A 14,444-nucleotide genomic window follows, 5' to 3' on the forward strand; every position below is an offset into this window, starting at 1 on the left:
CTCTGTCTGCCGCCTCCACCGCCGGAAACGAATGACCAAGGGCTTCCAGCCAGACTGCTTAACCTCCGCCCCCAACCAGCGAGCATGCGCAACTCTCGGCCACGGTCCCTCCCTGCGGTGGTCCACCCCCGTCAGGGAGCATGCGCAGACCTCCCGCCGTCCCGCCCCTCCCTTTCCAGACCCCGGTTCCTTAGAAACCAGGCGGCGCGTTCCCGGTGGCGGCGCGCTAGATTCCGGGGCCCGTGCGTCCCCGCCAGCCTCCCTCAAGGAGGGCTGGTGGCCGCCGAGACCCGTCCAGACCCTTGGTCTCCGGTGCGGCGCAGGGCGGGGCATGCCAGCTTGCCAGGTGAGAGGCGGCCGGCGACGGCGGGTGAGGATGAAGAAGGGCATGGCGCGGCGGCGAGCGGGCGCCTGCCGGGCCTCCTCCGCGGCCCGGCGCCCGAAGTCGGAGGCGGGGATACGCAGAGCTGGGGCTGGAGGGGGCCGTTCTAACAGCCAGCGCGGGCTCGGAGTTCGGGGGTCGCCCCAGAGTTCGTCCTCCCGCCTCAGAAATAGGACCTGCAAGTTTGGTCGTAGAATTTTAGAATTTTGGCTCCTGGAAGGACCTCGGCCATAACCCATCCCTTTACTGGACGCGAAAACCTAGGCTCCCCCGCCCTGTGCCGAGCAGACCCCCCTACCTGTGTGAGGACCGACGCTTTGTGGATAAGAATGTGAGGTATGGGAACCTCAGACAAAGGGCTCGTGGGGTAGCTGGTCCATCGTCTTTCAGAATGAGATGGTACTTTGGGGGGATAAATCTTTAAGAAAAGAGCGTTCAGGTGGCAGGTGGGAGAAGGGACACTCCAGAAGGTGCGGTGGCTCTGCCAGTCCCGGAGTGTCCACTGGCCAGATCTACCTGGGCCTGGCCTACCTTTGAAGCTCAAGAAGGAAGCAGATGGACTTGTGAAGACAAAAGGTGAGGTGAAGTATTCTCAAGGCATTATCAGATGAATGGTGAGGGAAGAAGAGGGGGCCGGGAGATCAGGACTTGTGAATGGTGGTGTGAAGAGTTTACAGCAGCATCTAAAGAACAAGACAGGAGTAGAAAAGTTTAAAGCTGCCTTGGATAGATACCAAGGAAGATTATAAACCTTATTTATGTTCATTGTTCCCACAGTGTCATGCTGAGGGCAAGACACACGAGGAAGGAAGTAGGTGGCTTTTAGTATCCAGAAACTGGTCGCACAGGGCACAGAGGACCTTTGTAAGCTATGGGGCACAGAGGTCTCAGAAGGAAGAGCCCTGAGTCTGTGACCTTCAGGTGAACGGAACAACTGTTTAAATTAGAAAAGACACTTAATGCATTATTGTGATGTGGAGAGATATGGAGAAGATAGTAGTCAGGAAATCTAGATACATTCTTATTTATTTATTTTTGGCTGCCGTTGGGTCTTCGTTGCTGGGCGCGGGCTTTCTCTAGTTGCATAGAGCAGGGGCTCCTCTTCGTTGTGGTAGGCGGGCTTCTCATTGCGGTGGCTTCTCTTGTTGCGGAGCACGGGCTCTAGGCGCACAGACTTCAGTAGTTGTGGCACGTGGGCTCAGTAGTTGTGGCTCGTGGGCTCTAGAGTGCAGGCTCAGTAGTTGTGGCTCGTGGACTCTAGAGCGCAGGCTCAGTAGTTGTGGCGCGCGGGCTTAGTTGCTCCACGGCATGTGGGATCTTCCGGGACCAGGGATCGAACCCTTGTCCCCTGCATTGGCAGGCGGATTCTCAACCACTGCACCACCAGGGAAGCCCCTAGATACATTCTTGATAAGGAAACTCATTTCCTTCTGAAAAACTACACCAGGGAACAAGAGTTTTAAGGCCATCCGTTTTACAGAAAATGTGGAAAAGTTAGTGCTTTTGGACTAGGAGTTTAGAGAATTTATCTGTACCAAGAGCTGAAAATTTTCAGCAGACAGTACTATTGATAGACACCCACCCCACCCCCACCATTTTACAGCTAAAGCTTCTGTTGTGAGAGACTTTCTCTCACCACCTGGTTGTTCTATACCTTTCCTATGGAATGATTGGTCTGGATCTGATCTGTTATTTTTATTTGTTTGGAAAATTCAAATATGTGATTTCTGTAGTAATACTAGAACCCATTAGTAGTAGGATTAGCAATGAAAAAATAAGTACTCCCCCAAAAGACATAAATGTTTGTAATATGGGGAAAAGAAGTGTGTGATTTTTAAAAGATGGTCCCTGATTCTAATCATCGAAGTCACTTTGTTGCTAGCTTGATAAAGCTAATTTTCACTGTGTATTTGACTTTGCCGCAGGGTTGTTGTTGTTTTTTACCCCTCAGAGTGATAAGAGAAGATGCATTGAAAGCATGATGATGTTAATAGGTAAAATTAGTTTAAGGAAGAAAGCTTTGTTCTTCCTGTGTCCATAACTATGGCTATTGCGGCTTTGCATTTTATTGACTTTTCTTCCATCTCTGGAAATATTTGTATAAATACCTCAGGAAATAATGGGGTATTATCAGAAGGATACGTAATCTGTGGGGGAACGTTGGCACTGTTAACCAAATCCTGTCAGAAAAGCTTTATGAAAATTATTGTATTCTGTGTAGAAACCCTCATTACTTTAGCATTGGCCCAGATGGAAGACTGACAAGTAGGCCAAAATCAAAGTAGATGGAAGGGAGCAATTACCATCTGTGGCACTGGATAGGGGGTGGGAGGGTGCTTTGAATGTCAGTGCAAATACTTCCTTGAATGAGCATTTGGAGAAGATAATGCTTAAATGTGGTGAGTGTGCCCCATGGATTTGTGTGCATTATTTTAGCCCCTCTAATCAGAAAGACACTTGTTTTCAGAGGAGAAAGATGTGCACACTCTCAAAGTGTTTCTTCATTGCTATGGCAGTGAAACCTTTGACAAATAATTACTTAACATCCATTCCATTTTCTGGGACAGCTGAGGGCAGTTATCAAACCTGGCCTGTAGTAAAGTAATCAACAGTATTTGACAGGCCAACTTACCAGATAAATCAGTAATGCTAGCAGGATTTACTTTCACTGAACTGCTTTTCTAGTTATACAATAAGAGGAGAAATAAAATGGGGACACAGCGTGATCTCATGTAGGAAGTTGTAATACACGGTTGGTGTTCGGAAAACACAGGAATCAGCGACCACTCACTTAGAAGCGGAAGAGCCCTTCTGATGCCTAACAAGTCACTTGTGTGTTTTTATAATAGGAGGTCCAATTCTAGGATAAATCCACTATTAGAATTGGACAGCGTCTAGAAAAAAATTGGGTATTTTGCTGTATTTGAGAATTCGTTTACAGTATAGTAATAGGACATTATTTTTCTTACATACAAATAAAAGCAGCTTTGTATTAGTAAACTTCAGGACAGCCTAAAAGTCCAAATTACTTGAAAATTTAGATGTCAGATGTTTTTAAGAGTGGGGAATGAAAGATAGTTGAAATAAGTTTGGGCTCATGAAAATCAGAATGATAAAAGATACTGAGAAAAACATGAAAACAGGAAGACTTCCCAGCACGCTAACATTCACTTATGAATTAGCCATTAGGTCAGGAATGAGCTCATTAAAGTACCATGTCTTTAAACCCAGACAAAGGAAATGAGAAATGGAGTAAATATTTCTTTTTCATGGTGATGGGAATGAACACTTAGAAAATAGGATGAAACATGAAGAAGGAAGAGGTGAATGTTCCTGCATTACTTAAATACACTCAAACCCTACCCTTAACACGTGTTCTTTAGTCCTGCTCTTAGAAGAGGAATTGCAAGTAATGCCTTTGTCCTAGGTACTGTCAGTTTTCAAGGTTGCCAGTGACAAAATGCCACACTCTTTGGGACCCAGGATTGCCAGGAATTGCTGTGGGGATACCTCAGTCTCCCCACCACCTCTCAGAGCCATTCCCAGAAGCTGCTTCTGTAATGGTTCCTATCTGTCTTCTACTATGAAAGATTAGGAACGAAGGCTTTGAGGAATGGGAACTAAGTACTGAGCACAGTCTTCCTTTCTGGCCTGGGATAAGTCTGCTCCTCTCAAACCGTCAGCTCTCAATTTCTCGTGAGAATAGATAATCCCAAAATACAACCGGAAACGCTTCTAACTTGGCTTTGAGATTTACCATATCACTTTACAACCTCAAAATCTTTATTATTTACTTTCACGATTATATTTTGCTTAGAATGATAATGTTAGGCAAATCATGTAATTTCTGGGCCATAATCTCTTAACCTGTATAATGGTTATAACAGAAAATTGGAAAATGACATAGGTGCCTAACACTAGAGAAAGGAAAAGCTGGTTCATGTAGTCAGTAAAATACCACGTAACCCTTAAAAACTGTCTGTGACAACATGAAAAATGCATATGTCAAAATAGTAAGTGAAAAAAAATCAGGATACAAAGTTGTGAATACAGTTTGATTTCTAGTACATCAAACAGATGTAAAAACTTAGCAAAAAGGAACATAAAAAGAACACATAGTAATTTTCTATAATGAGTAAATATTAAAACAAACAAACCAACAAACCCCTCCTGAAAGTTTCTTGCTTGTGTAAAGAATGATACTCAACTTGTTTTCTCTCTGCGAGCCTTCACCCCTTCTTGCTCTCTGACTGTATTAAAAGTGGTGGAGGGAGAACGGTGGCAGGGACGGGGCAGCACTGATGTTTCCTAACTCAGGTGTCATGAACCAAACAGTAGTGCGGTTACCTAGGATAATGAACTTACATGTATGTATTCAAAAGGTGACTGTACAGATCTTATGCTGCTTTCTAAGACTGCTGTTTCTTTTGGTGCTCGTTGATGAATAGTTTTGACCCTTAGGGTCTCTTTTGGTGCTTGTTGATGGATGGTTTTGTATTATAGCATCTCAAAGCACATTTTAGGATGTTCCACGTGGTTAATGGTTTCTGCAGCTTGGTGGTGGTTCCTGCTAGGAAATGGTTATCATCTCAGAGGGGCCTCTCTGGGGGTGGCTCTGGGAGCCTGTGAGATGTGTGTTTGTCATCCAGGCATCCTCTCATTGTCAGGGAAATGGGGGATGGTAGAGAGATCAGCTGTACTTCCTGTTACTTTTCAGCCTTTTGCACTCATATTCCTGTGCCAGGTGCTAAAGGGACATAGCTTGCTTTTTGAAGCAATGGGAGAAATGATTGAACATAGTATTTCTTATCTGATCTTATTTTCGAAACTAAATCATTGTGCTTAAACGGCTGTTTTGGTTCCCCCGACCGAAGGCTTGCTTCTGATCATAGTGGTTATTCTTTTAAAATTATTGTCTTTGTTTCTCCTTCCTTCACTGCTTAATATTCCCGATATGCTAAGATTGTTGTCCAAAGAACATTTAAATGCCTTCAAGTAATTTCCAAATTATTATAGGAGTGTTACCAAATACCTTGAAGTGTTAAGTTTCAGGGACCTGTTATCTCCTTAATACAGTCTTGGTCCTGAAAGAGCTTAGAGTCTCAATAGTGAGGTAAGACATTGAGCATCATTTAAACAATACTCAGAAAATTCTAAAATACTAAAATGAATGGCTATTTTCAGGTGGGCATATCCCATATACATCCTATATTTTATAACCGGCCTCCTTCATTACACATTAATCGAAAGGAAAACAGGAAAAAGGGGGTGTTATGGCAAAGACTGTCCTGAGATTAGGTTATTTTACATCTCAGGTTTAACACAGCTGAGCATGATCATGGCCTAGTTGGTAAGCAGTTTTCTGCATACAAGTCGAGATGTTTGTGAAGGGCACCAGGCATGTCCAGTCACTGGAGAACTACTCAACCTTCCTGGTGACCAGAGGCCATATAACAGAGTTAGAGAACACCGGTCAGGGTTGTTGTGTTCTGGGGTGCCCTAAGAACATCCTACACCCAAAATCTGAAGGAAGGCGGATAGGTAATTCTCTAAAGTGTCTCTTGCTGCCATAGAAATAGCCATTTTCACAGCAACAGGATGCTTGTATCCATATAGAATGTGGAAAACACAAAGAAAACCTTAGTAAATTAGGTTTGCACATTGAAAAATGTTTTATTATTTTAATTAAAAACTCATCCTCTTCTTGGGATTACAGGTAAAACCAAAGTATGTAATATACCTCACTCTAGGGTTGGCTACTTCACATGCATCACAGCCAAGTGTGCTTTACCTCAGCAAAGGCATAGTCTTTGTCACATGCTTACCACTCATTGTGTTCCTCTGTCAAATTATTTCTTGGTATTCAGCGGTGGGTGTAGCAAGAAATGGAAACTAAGCTCCAGGAACCTGACCTGTCTGGATCACTGCTCTGTGCCCCACCTTCTGGCATAATGCCCGACTCATTGTTGCCCTTAAAAGTATTAGGGAACGAATGAGGAAAGAACTCTGGTGACTGGATATTGTACCATTAAGTGGAGTGAGGGAGCACAGGAGAAGGAGAGGAAAGATGGTTTTGGGTTGGGAGAAGCTGGTAGGTCTCTCGGGTGGGATTTCCAGTAGACACTTAGAAGTATAGAGCCAGTTAGGAACGTTTGCATGGAGGTCAGAGTGAAGTTGAAGGATTAGATAAAATTGCTCTGTGAGAGAGTAGGGCTGAGGATGGAATTTTCAGGTTGATGTCAGTCTAGAACTCATTGTTAAGGCAATCTTTGAAAAAATAATCTTGTTATTGCCAGACTTTCAAAAGCAATAAAGAATTAATACAGCTGGTAGATAAGTACTTTTTCTTACTGTAATCATCAGCTGAAACTAACTTTCAGATCTAATAATTATCCAGATACCTCTGTGGGTGTTAAATTTACTTCCCCTTTATGACCCAATTTAGCTGACCCTTTTGTACATTGTGTAGTTACACCTCATTACACAGGTCATTAGGCCTTTCATTAGTGTCCCTCCTAGGACACTGTGTGGAGGGTAGTGCAGAGATGGGGAACTGGCATCTTTGGCTAGGGCTGGGTATGCTCTCCTGCCTCTGGTGGCTGCCTAACAGTTTACCTCCGTGTCAGCTTGTAGAAATGGGGGAATAGCATTTCTTTCCTTGGTCCTGTTTGTGTTTTTGCTGTCAGTGAGAAGGCAGCGATCTCTGTGTCATTGAGTCAGTGTAAGACAAACAAATCATAGAAAAACTAAACTTTGCCACAGAGCCTTTGGATCGTTGAAACCCAGGGACCAAAGTATTTGTCATAACTCCTGTAAAACTCAATGCCTGTTTGTTTTGTTTGGCTTTTATTTTTCAATGGAAACATACATGTGGGTAAAGAAACACTTTCACATTTATCTGAAAGCAGTTCTTCAGAAAGCAGTCCTTCAGACTATAAGTACAAGCTGGTTCCTGGGAAGCTCTAACTGAACTGCAGGTAGTCCCTCTGCTGTGAACATGCAGTTCAGAACTCAAGCTGCATACTTCCCCTGGTTCCTGCTCAGGCTCGGGTGATGAGGTGTGGTTGTCTTCCCTCTTGGGTCCAGCTCTGCTATCCACTCAGTGACAGCCTGTCTACCACAGTGGCTCAATTCAAGGTGTTGGGAGGCCCAAAGGAGGGCTGGGGGACAGTTAGACATACCTTCCTAATTAGTTCTTGGTACATGACTGATGTTGAAGGCCACATGGAAGGCTACTTATTTCCCCACCAGTTTCCTGGGTTTTGCAAAAGGAGGATTGAGCTTAAAATTGACCTTTACATTTTAATTTTATCTCCTTTACCATGCTCAAGAATTATGCTCTTATGTTATAGATCGCTTTACAACTGGATGTTACGTCATGGCACCCGCCTCCTATGGTAATGTTCCACGTATCAGTTCTGGAGCATCATTCAGAGAAGCTTATATTCAGGGAATTCGCTGGTGGTCCAGTGGTTAGGACACGGCGCTTTCAATGCCGGGGCTTGGGTTCAATCCCTGGGCAGGGAACTAAGATCCTGCAAGCCCTGTGGCGTGGCCAAAAAAAAACAACAACAAAGAAGCTTATATTCTTAAAGATTTTAGAACATATTTTATTTAAAATAGGGAGGAGGGACTTCCCTGGTGGCACAGTGGATAAGAATTCGCCTGCCAATGCAGGGGACACAGGTTCGATCCCTGGTCTGGGAAGATCCCACATGCTGTGGAGCAACTAAGCCTGCGAGCCACAACTACTGAGCCCATGTGCTGCAACTACTGAGGCCAGCACTTCTAGAGCCCGTGCTCCTCAACAAGAGAAGCCACTGCAAAGAGAAGCCTGCGCACTGCAACGAAGAGTAGCCCCAGCTCGCCACAACTAGAGAAAGCCGGCACACAGCAACAAAGACCCAACGCAGCCAAAAATAAATAAAATTAAATCTTAAAAAAATAATAAAACAGGAAGGAAAAGAAGAACTTGAGCAGGAAAAACTGTTGCCTTCTAGTCAGTGCAGCTATCACAAAGGCTTTGACCTGACTTCTTGATTCATCTGTTCTCCTACTTATTCATTCATATGCTCATTCCTCAATCATTACTCAGCAGCACCTACTCAGCTTCAGACACTGCTCTGTCCTGGTGACAGCAAAGTGTGAGACAGGCAACCTTTTGACTTCATGACAGATCCCAGTGAAGTGTGACGGGCACTGTGAAAGCCAAAGCTCAGGCACAGCTTTTCTGAAGAAGTGGTGTTTAACTGGAGACCTAACAGATCTGAGACAGAGTTATCCTGAGGAAATAAGAAAAAGAAAAGATTGTTTCAGGCAGAGCAAACAGTTTGGACCAGAATCTCAGAGCAGGACTGAAAGAGTTAGATTTGGTAGCTGCTGGCATGCTGAGTGCAGTGTAAAGGGGAAAGTGGTAAGGTGGAGAGATGGGGAAAGGCCCAACCCACACTGGGGAGAGCCCATGAAGGAATTTGGGCTTTATCTTAGGGTCACTTAGAGGCTGGGGAAGGAAACGGTTGGGTCCATTTCCATCGAGACTTGCTCGATGTCTGTTCAGGGAACCAGAGCAGTGGATGAATTCAAGGGGCATTAAGATGTCCAATTGATGGGTTGTAGGGATAGACTGGCTGTGGGGGCAGGAAGGCTTCACTGCTGCCACTGTGGTTCCTTAGGAACTGGTTAGGTTTGAATCACTATCACTTGTTTGAGTCCACTATCACTTACTTTCCCTTCACGATTGTCTGTTGGCATTTGACTGAACATAGCCCCTAAGTGCTGGATCACTGTGGTCCTGCAAGCCTTGATTGATTATTTATTTACTTACTTAACTTATTTATTTATGTATTTATTTATGGCTGCGTTGGGTCTTCGTTGCTGCACACGGGCTTTCTCTAGTTGCGGCAAATGGGGGCTACTCTTCGTTGTGGTGCGCAGGCTTCTCATTGCGGTGGCTTCTCTTGTTTCGGAACGTGGGCTCTAGGTGCGCGGGCTTCAGTAGTTGTGGCTCATGGACTTAGTTGCTCCACGGCATGTGGGACCTTCCTGGACCAGGGCTCAAACCCGTGTCCCCTGCATTGGCAGGCGGATTCTTTTTTTTTTGCGGTACGCGGGCCTCTCACTGTCGTGGTCTCTCCCGTTGTGGAGCACAGGCTCCAGACGCACAGGCTCAGCGGCCATGGCTCACGGGCCTAGCTGCTCCGTGGCATGTGGGATCTTCCCGGACCGGGGCACGAACCCGTGTCCCCTGTATCGGCAGGCGGACTGTCAACCACTGCGCCACCAGGGAAGCCCGGCAGGCGGATTCTTAACCACTGCGCCACCGGGGAAGTCGCAAGGCTTGATTTACAGTGTGCTTCTCTGTTAGAGAGAGGAAACTTGACTACAAGGGGTCTGAGCTAACTGATAAACTTGAGTCATGTCATGTAGAGGAGTGGCGGTAGTTGGAGAGACAGTTCTGGTTGAGGGCCCCTCTTGACAGGTCAAGTTGTAGCTTAAGACTGAGAGCATCAGCTCATTTTCCTAATCCCAATTGGCAGACAGAGCTATTCTGTTATATGATGCTTTCTTTCCTAAACCATTAAACCAGATTCTGCCCCAGACTATTTAATTAACAACGTAAGTACTCTCTTTATTACATTTGTGAACATATCTCAAGATCATACAGAATTATATACAGTTTTGATGAGTTCATTATATGTCTTTGTTTATTGATTAACTATGCAGAAGCAAGATCTGAAATCTTTCATTTTTTTTCAGCAAATATTTACTGAGCACCCACTACATATCAGGCCTTGTTCTAGGAACTTGGGGGTACAGCAGTGAACAAAACAGACAAAATTTCCCTTTCCTCAAGGAGCATGCGTTCTAGCAGGGGTGGTAGGATGAGACCAACAATGGGAAGATAAACCTGCTTCTGATAAGACAGCATTTGAGTAGAGACCTGAAGGAAGTGAGGGAGTGAGTAAGCCAAGTTGATATCATCTGTACAGTAGAGGGAACTGCCAGCGCAAAGGCCCTGAGACAGAGACATACCTGGTATGTTTGAGATACATACAGCAGTGAACCGCTGTGGCTGGAGCAGAGTAAGCAAGGGGAAGAGAAATTGGGTATAAGGTCAGAAAGAGGATAAGGTGCAGACAGATCACGTAGGGCCTTTTGTGGGTCAGGGGAAGAACCTTGGCTTTTATTCTAAGAGAGATGGGAAGCTTGTGGCGCCTTCGGGCAGGGGAGTGGCTTGATCTGACTTACATTTTAATTGCGTCACTCTCAGTGCTTTGTTGACAATAGATTGGGGGTGCAGTATGGGAAGGGGCAGGGTAGAATCTGGGAGACCAAGTGGGCTGTCGTAGTAACACTGGATAGAGGTGATAGTGACTTGAACTAAGGTGGTGGCAATTGAGTAGTAGAAAGTGCTCTGATACAGGATGTGTTTTGAAGGTAGAGAGCCAGCAAAACTTGTTTTTATGGATCAGGTGAGAAGTGTGAGAGAAGAAGAAGAAGGATCAAAGACTACTCCAAGGTTTTGATTTGAACAGTTGGAAAATTTGTGTTACCAGTTCCTGAGATGAAGCCATTGTGGGAAGAGAGAGTTTGGTGGGGAGAAACATCAGGAGTTTAGTTCTGGACACCAAGTCGAAATGTACATCAGATAGGCAGTTGTTTATACTAGCCTGGAGCTCAAGGAAGAGGACCTGGCTGATAACTTTGGGAGTCGTCAGAGAATAGATAGTATTTAATGAGACCGAATAAGATCATCAGTCATAAGCCAGGAGCAATGGTTACCACAGTCATTATCAGGAGAAACTAGCAGAGAAATGGCCAGAGAGGTAGGAGGAAACACAGCTAATGTCACACTCTGTTTTAAAAATAGATTGGGGGACTTCCCTGGTGTCGTAGTGGTTCAGAATCCACCTACCAATGCAGGAGACATGGGTTCAAGCCCTGGTCTGGGAAGATCCCACATGCTGTGGAGCAGCTAAGCCTGTGTGCCACAACTACTGAGCCCGCGTGCCACAACTACTGAAGCCCGCACACCTAGAGCCTGTGCTCCGCAACAAGAGAAGCCACCGCAATGAGAAGCCCACGCGCTGCAACGAAGAGTAGCCCCTGCTCACTACAACTAGAGAAAGCCCGTGCACAGCAACAAAGACCCAACGCAGCCAAAAATAAAAATAAATTAATTAAAAAAAAATAGATTGGGGAATTCCCTGGCTGTTCAGTGGTTAGGACTCTGTGCTTTCAACACAGAGGGCACGGGTTCAATCCCTGTTTGGAGAACTAAGATCCTGCAAACCACATGGCACGATAAATAAATAAATAAATAAATAAATAAATAAATAAATAAATAAATAAATAAATAAGGAGGGAGGGAGGGAGGGAGGAAGGAAGGAAGGAAGAAAAGGAAGAAAAGGAAGAAAGATAGGAAGATTGATTGAGGGCCCAACTCAATAACTAGGGTCCTGGCCTCATCACTGGCCACAGTGCTTTATTTTAGCATATTTTGTATTAAGATACAGTTACTGAAAAAATTCATCCTCAGAAAAATCTAATTCCCAAACAAGCCCCTTGATACTGGCCCCTTGGAATGTGTCTGAGGGGCCAGAGGCCTGCGGCAAAGTCTGAGGAGGGGTGCCCTAAGGGTGCACAGCTCTCAAAGGCTGCTGCTGCTGGGGAGTTCCAGCTGTGGGCTGGTTCTGGGGCGTGGTGGGGTGGGAGCTGAGCTAGCCACCCTTGTGGTGTGCTAACCTTATTGCCCAACCTGTACAGCTACAACCACAAACTGTTACACATTATTTCTCACTTATAGCCATCATTAATTTCACCTGCCTACAGCGATACTGGAGAACTCCTTTCTGAACCCTCACTTCCTTAGTATGAGTTGTTCGTGAGTGGTGAGGACTTACCTAACACCCATAGCTCAGCAGCTCATCCAGTGTGATGTTGGCTAGGGAAAAGTGCCATCTTCAGATCCTCAGCAAGTGCCGAGACTTAGTAGATCATTGGCCTTAGCTTGGCTTCAGCCATTGTCTCCATACAGTCATCCCTCGGTATCTGTGTGTGTGTGTGTGTGTGTGCGCGCGCGCGGGCAGGGGTGGTGTGGTTCCAGGACCCCTATGGATACCAAAATCCACACATACTCAAGTCCCTTATATAAAATGGCATGTAACTTACATCCTCTCATATGCTTTATATCATCTCTAGATTACTTATAATACCTAATACAATGTAAATGCTATGTAAATCGTTGTTAATACAATGTAAAACTATGTAAATAGTCACTGGTGTGCAGCAAATTCTAGTTTTATGTTTTGGAACATTCTGGTATTTTCTTTTTTTTTAATATCTTAGATCCATGGTTGGTTGAATCTGAGGATGCGTAGATACGGAGGGCCAACTCTATTGGTACCAAAAGTATGCTTACATGGTTTTTGTTTTGTTTTAAAGGAAAGAGACTTTTGGGCTTCCCTGGTGGCGCAGTGGTTGAGAGTCCGCCTGCCGATGCAGGGGACACGGGTTCGAGCCCTGGTCTGGGAGGATCCCACATGCCACGGAGCGGCTTGGGCCCGTGAGCCATGGCCGCTGAGCCCGCGCATCCAGAGCCTGTGCTCCGCAACGGGAGAGGCCACAACAGTGAGAGGCCCACGTACCGCAAAAAAAAAAAAAAAAAATTAAAGGGAAGAGTCTTTTAATTCACACATGTCCATTTAATTTGATTATAGATGTAAATCTGCAGGGTGCAAGTAGGTTGTTCTGTACCCTCAGACACCACTTATGGTGGTTAAAAATTGAGGTATAATTTACATACAATTAAATGAACAGATGCTAAGTATTCAGTTTGATGAGTTGTAACAAATATATCCCCATGTAACCACAATGCAACACAAGATATAGAGTATTTCCATCATCTTTGATTCCTGGTACCCCTTTCTGGTCGGTTCCACACCTCCCTGCCCCACACCCCAACCTGCCAACCACCATGCTACCACTTCTGACTACTGTCATTAATAAGTAAGGTTTGCCTGTTCCTGTCCCTCAAATAAATGGAATCCTACAGTATGAGGGGTTTTTTGGTGTGTGTGCCTAGCATCTTTCACTCAACATAACATTTTTAAGATTCACACATGTTGTTGCATATATTAGTAGTTCATTCATTTTTACTGCTTTTCTGTATTCCATTGTATGCCTATACCATAATTTGTTTATCTAATCTCCTATTCATAAACATTTGGGTTTATTACCAATTTGGGGCTAAGGTGAATTAGGACTGCTGAGAACATTTTGTCTAAGTTTTTTGTGGACGTATGTTTTCATTTTCTTGGGTAAATATCTACGAGTGGAGTTGCTGTGTCATTGAGTTGATATATGTTTCACTTTAGAAGAAAATGTCAGTTTTCCAAAGTGACTGTACTATTTTACACTGCCACCAACAATGTATGAGAGTTCTATTTGCACCATATCCTCTCCAAACTTTGGGATTGTCAGTCTTTTTTTTTTTTTTCTTTGCCATTCTAGCGAGTATCTTGAGTATCTCAGTTTGCATATCCCTGATAACTAATGATATGGAGTGCCTTTTCATGTGCTTATTGGCTTTTCCTGTATCTTTTGTGTGAAGTGATCAAAGTCCTTTGACATTTAAAAAAAATCAAGTTGTTCATTTTTTCATCGTTGACTTGTAGGATTTCTTCTGCATACAAGTCCTTTGTTACATAGATGTTTGGCAAATATTTTTTGCTAATCTGTGGCTTACCTGTTTATTTTTTTAGTGGAGTCTTTTTTACGAGGGCCTCGCACTGTTCTGGCCTCTCCCGTTGCGGAGCACAGGCTCCGGACGCACAGGCTCAGTGGCTATGGCTCACGGGCCCAGCCGCTCCGCGGCATGTGGGATCTTCCCGGACCGGGGCATGAACCCACATCCCCTGCATCAGCAGGCGGACTCTCAACCACTGCGCCACCAGGGAAGCCCATAGTGGAGTCTTTTAATGAGCAGAAATTCTGTAAAATTTTGAAATCCAGTTTATCAATGGGTTAATGCTTTTTGTGTCCTGTCCAAGAAATCTTTACC

At 44.6% G+C, this 14,444-nt stretch overlaps 1 protein-coding gene across 7 annotated transcripts in view; it reads left to right on the top strand.

Annotated features, from left to right (window-relative positions):
• The first annotated feature begins 183 nt into the window (after positions 1 to 183).
• GFOD2 (Gfo/Idh/MocA-like oxidoreductase domain containing 2) overlaps positions 184 to 14,444 on the top strand; it is a 39,163-nt gene continuing 24,902 nt past the window's right edge. For 3 of the 7 annotated variants that reach the window (XM_082607691.1, XM_082607693.1, XM_082607697.1), the window contains exon 1: positions 184 to 346. The gene's annotated coding sequence lies outside the window, so the exon portion shown is untranslated. The other 4 variants (XM_082607694.1, XM_082607692.1, XM_082607698.1 and 1 more) reach the window with 4 other exon arrangements.

This window comes from Mesoplodon mirus, assembly GCF_964341445.2.
Source record: "Mesoplodon mirus genome assembly, chromosome: 19".
In the NCBI taxonomy this organism is placed as follows: Eukaryota; Metazoa; Chordata; class Mammalia; order Artiodactyla; family Ziphiidae; genus Mesoplodon; species Mesoplodon mirus.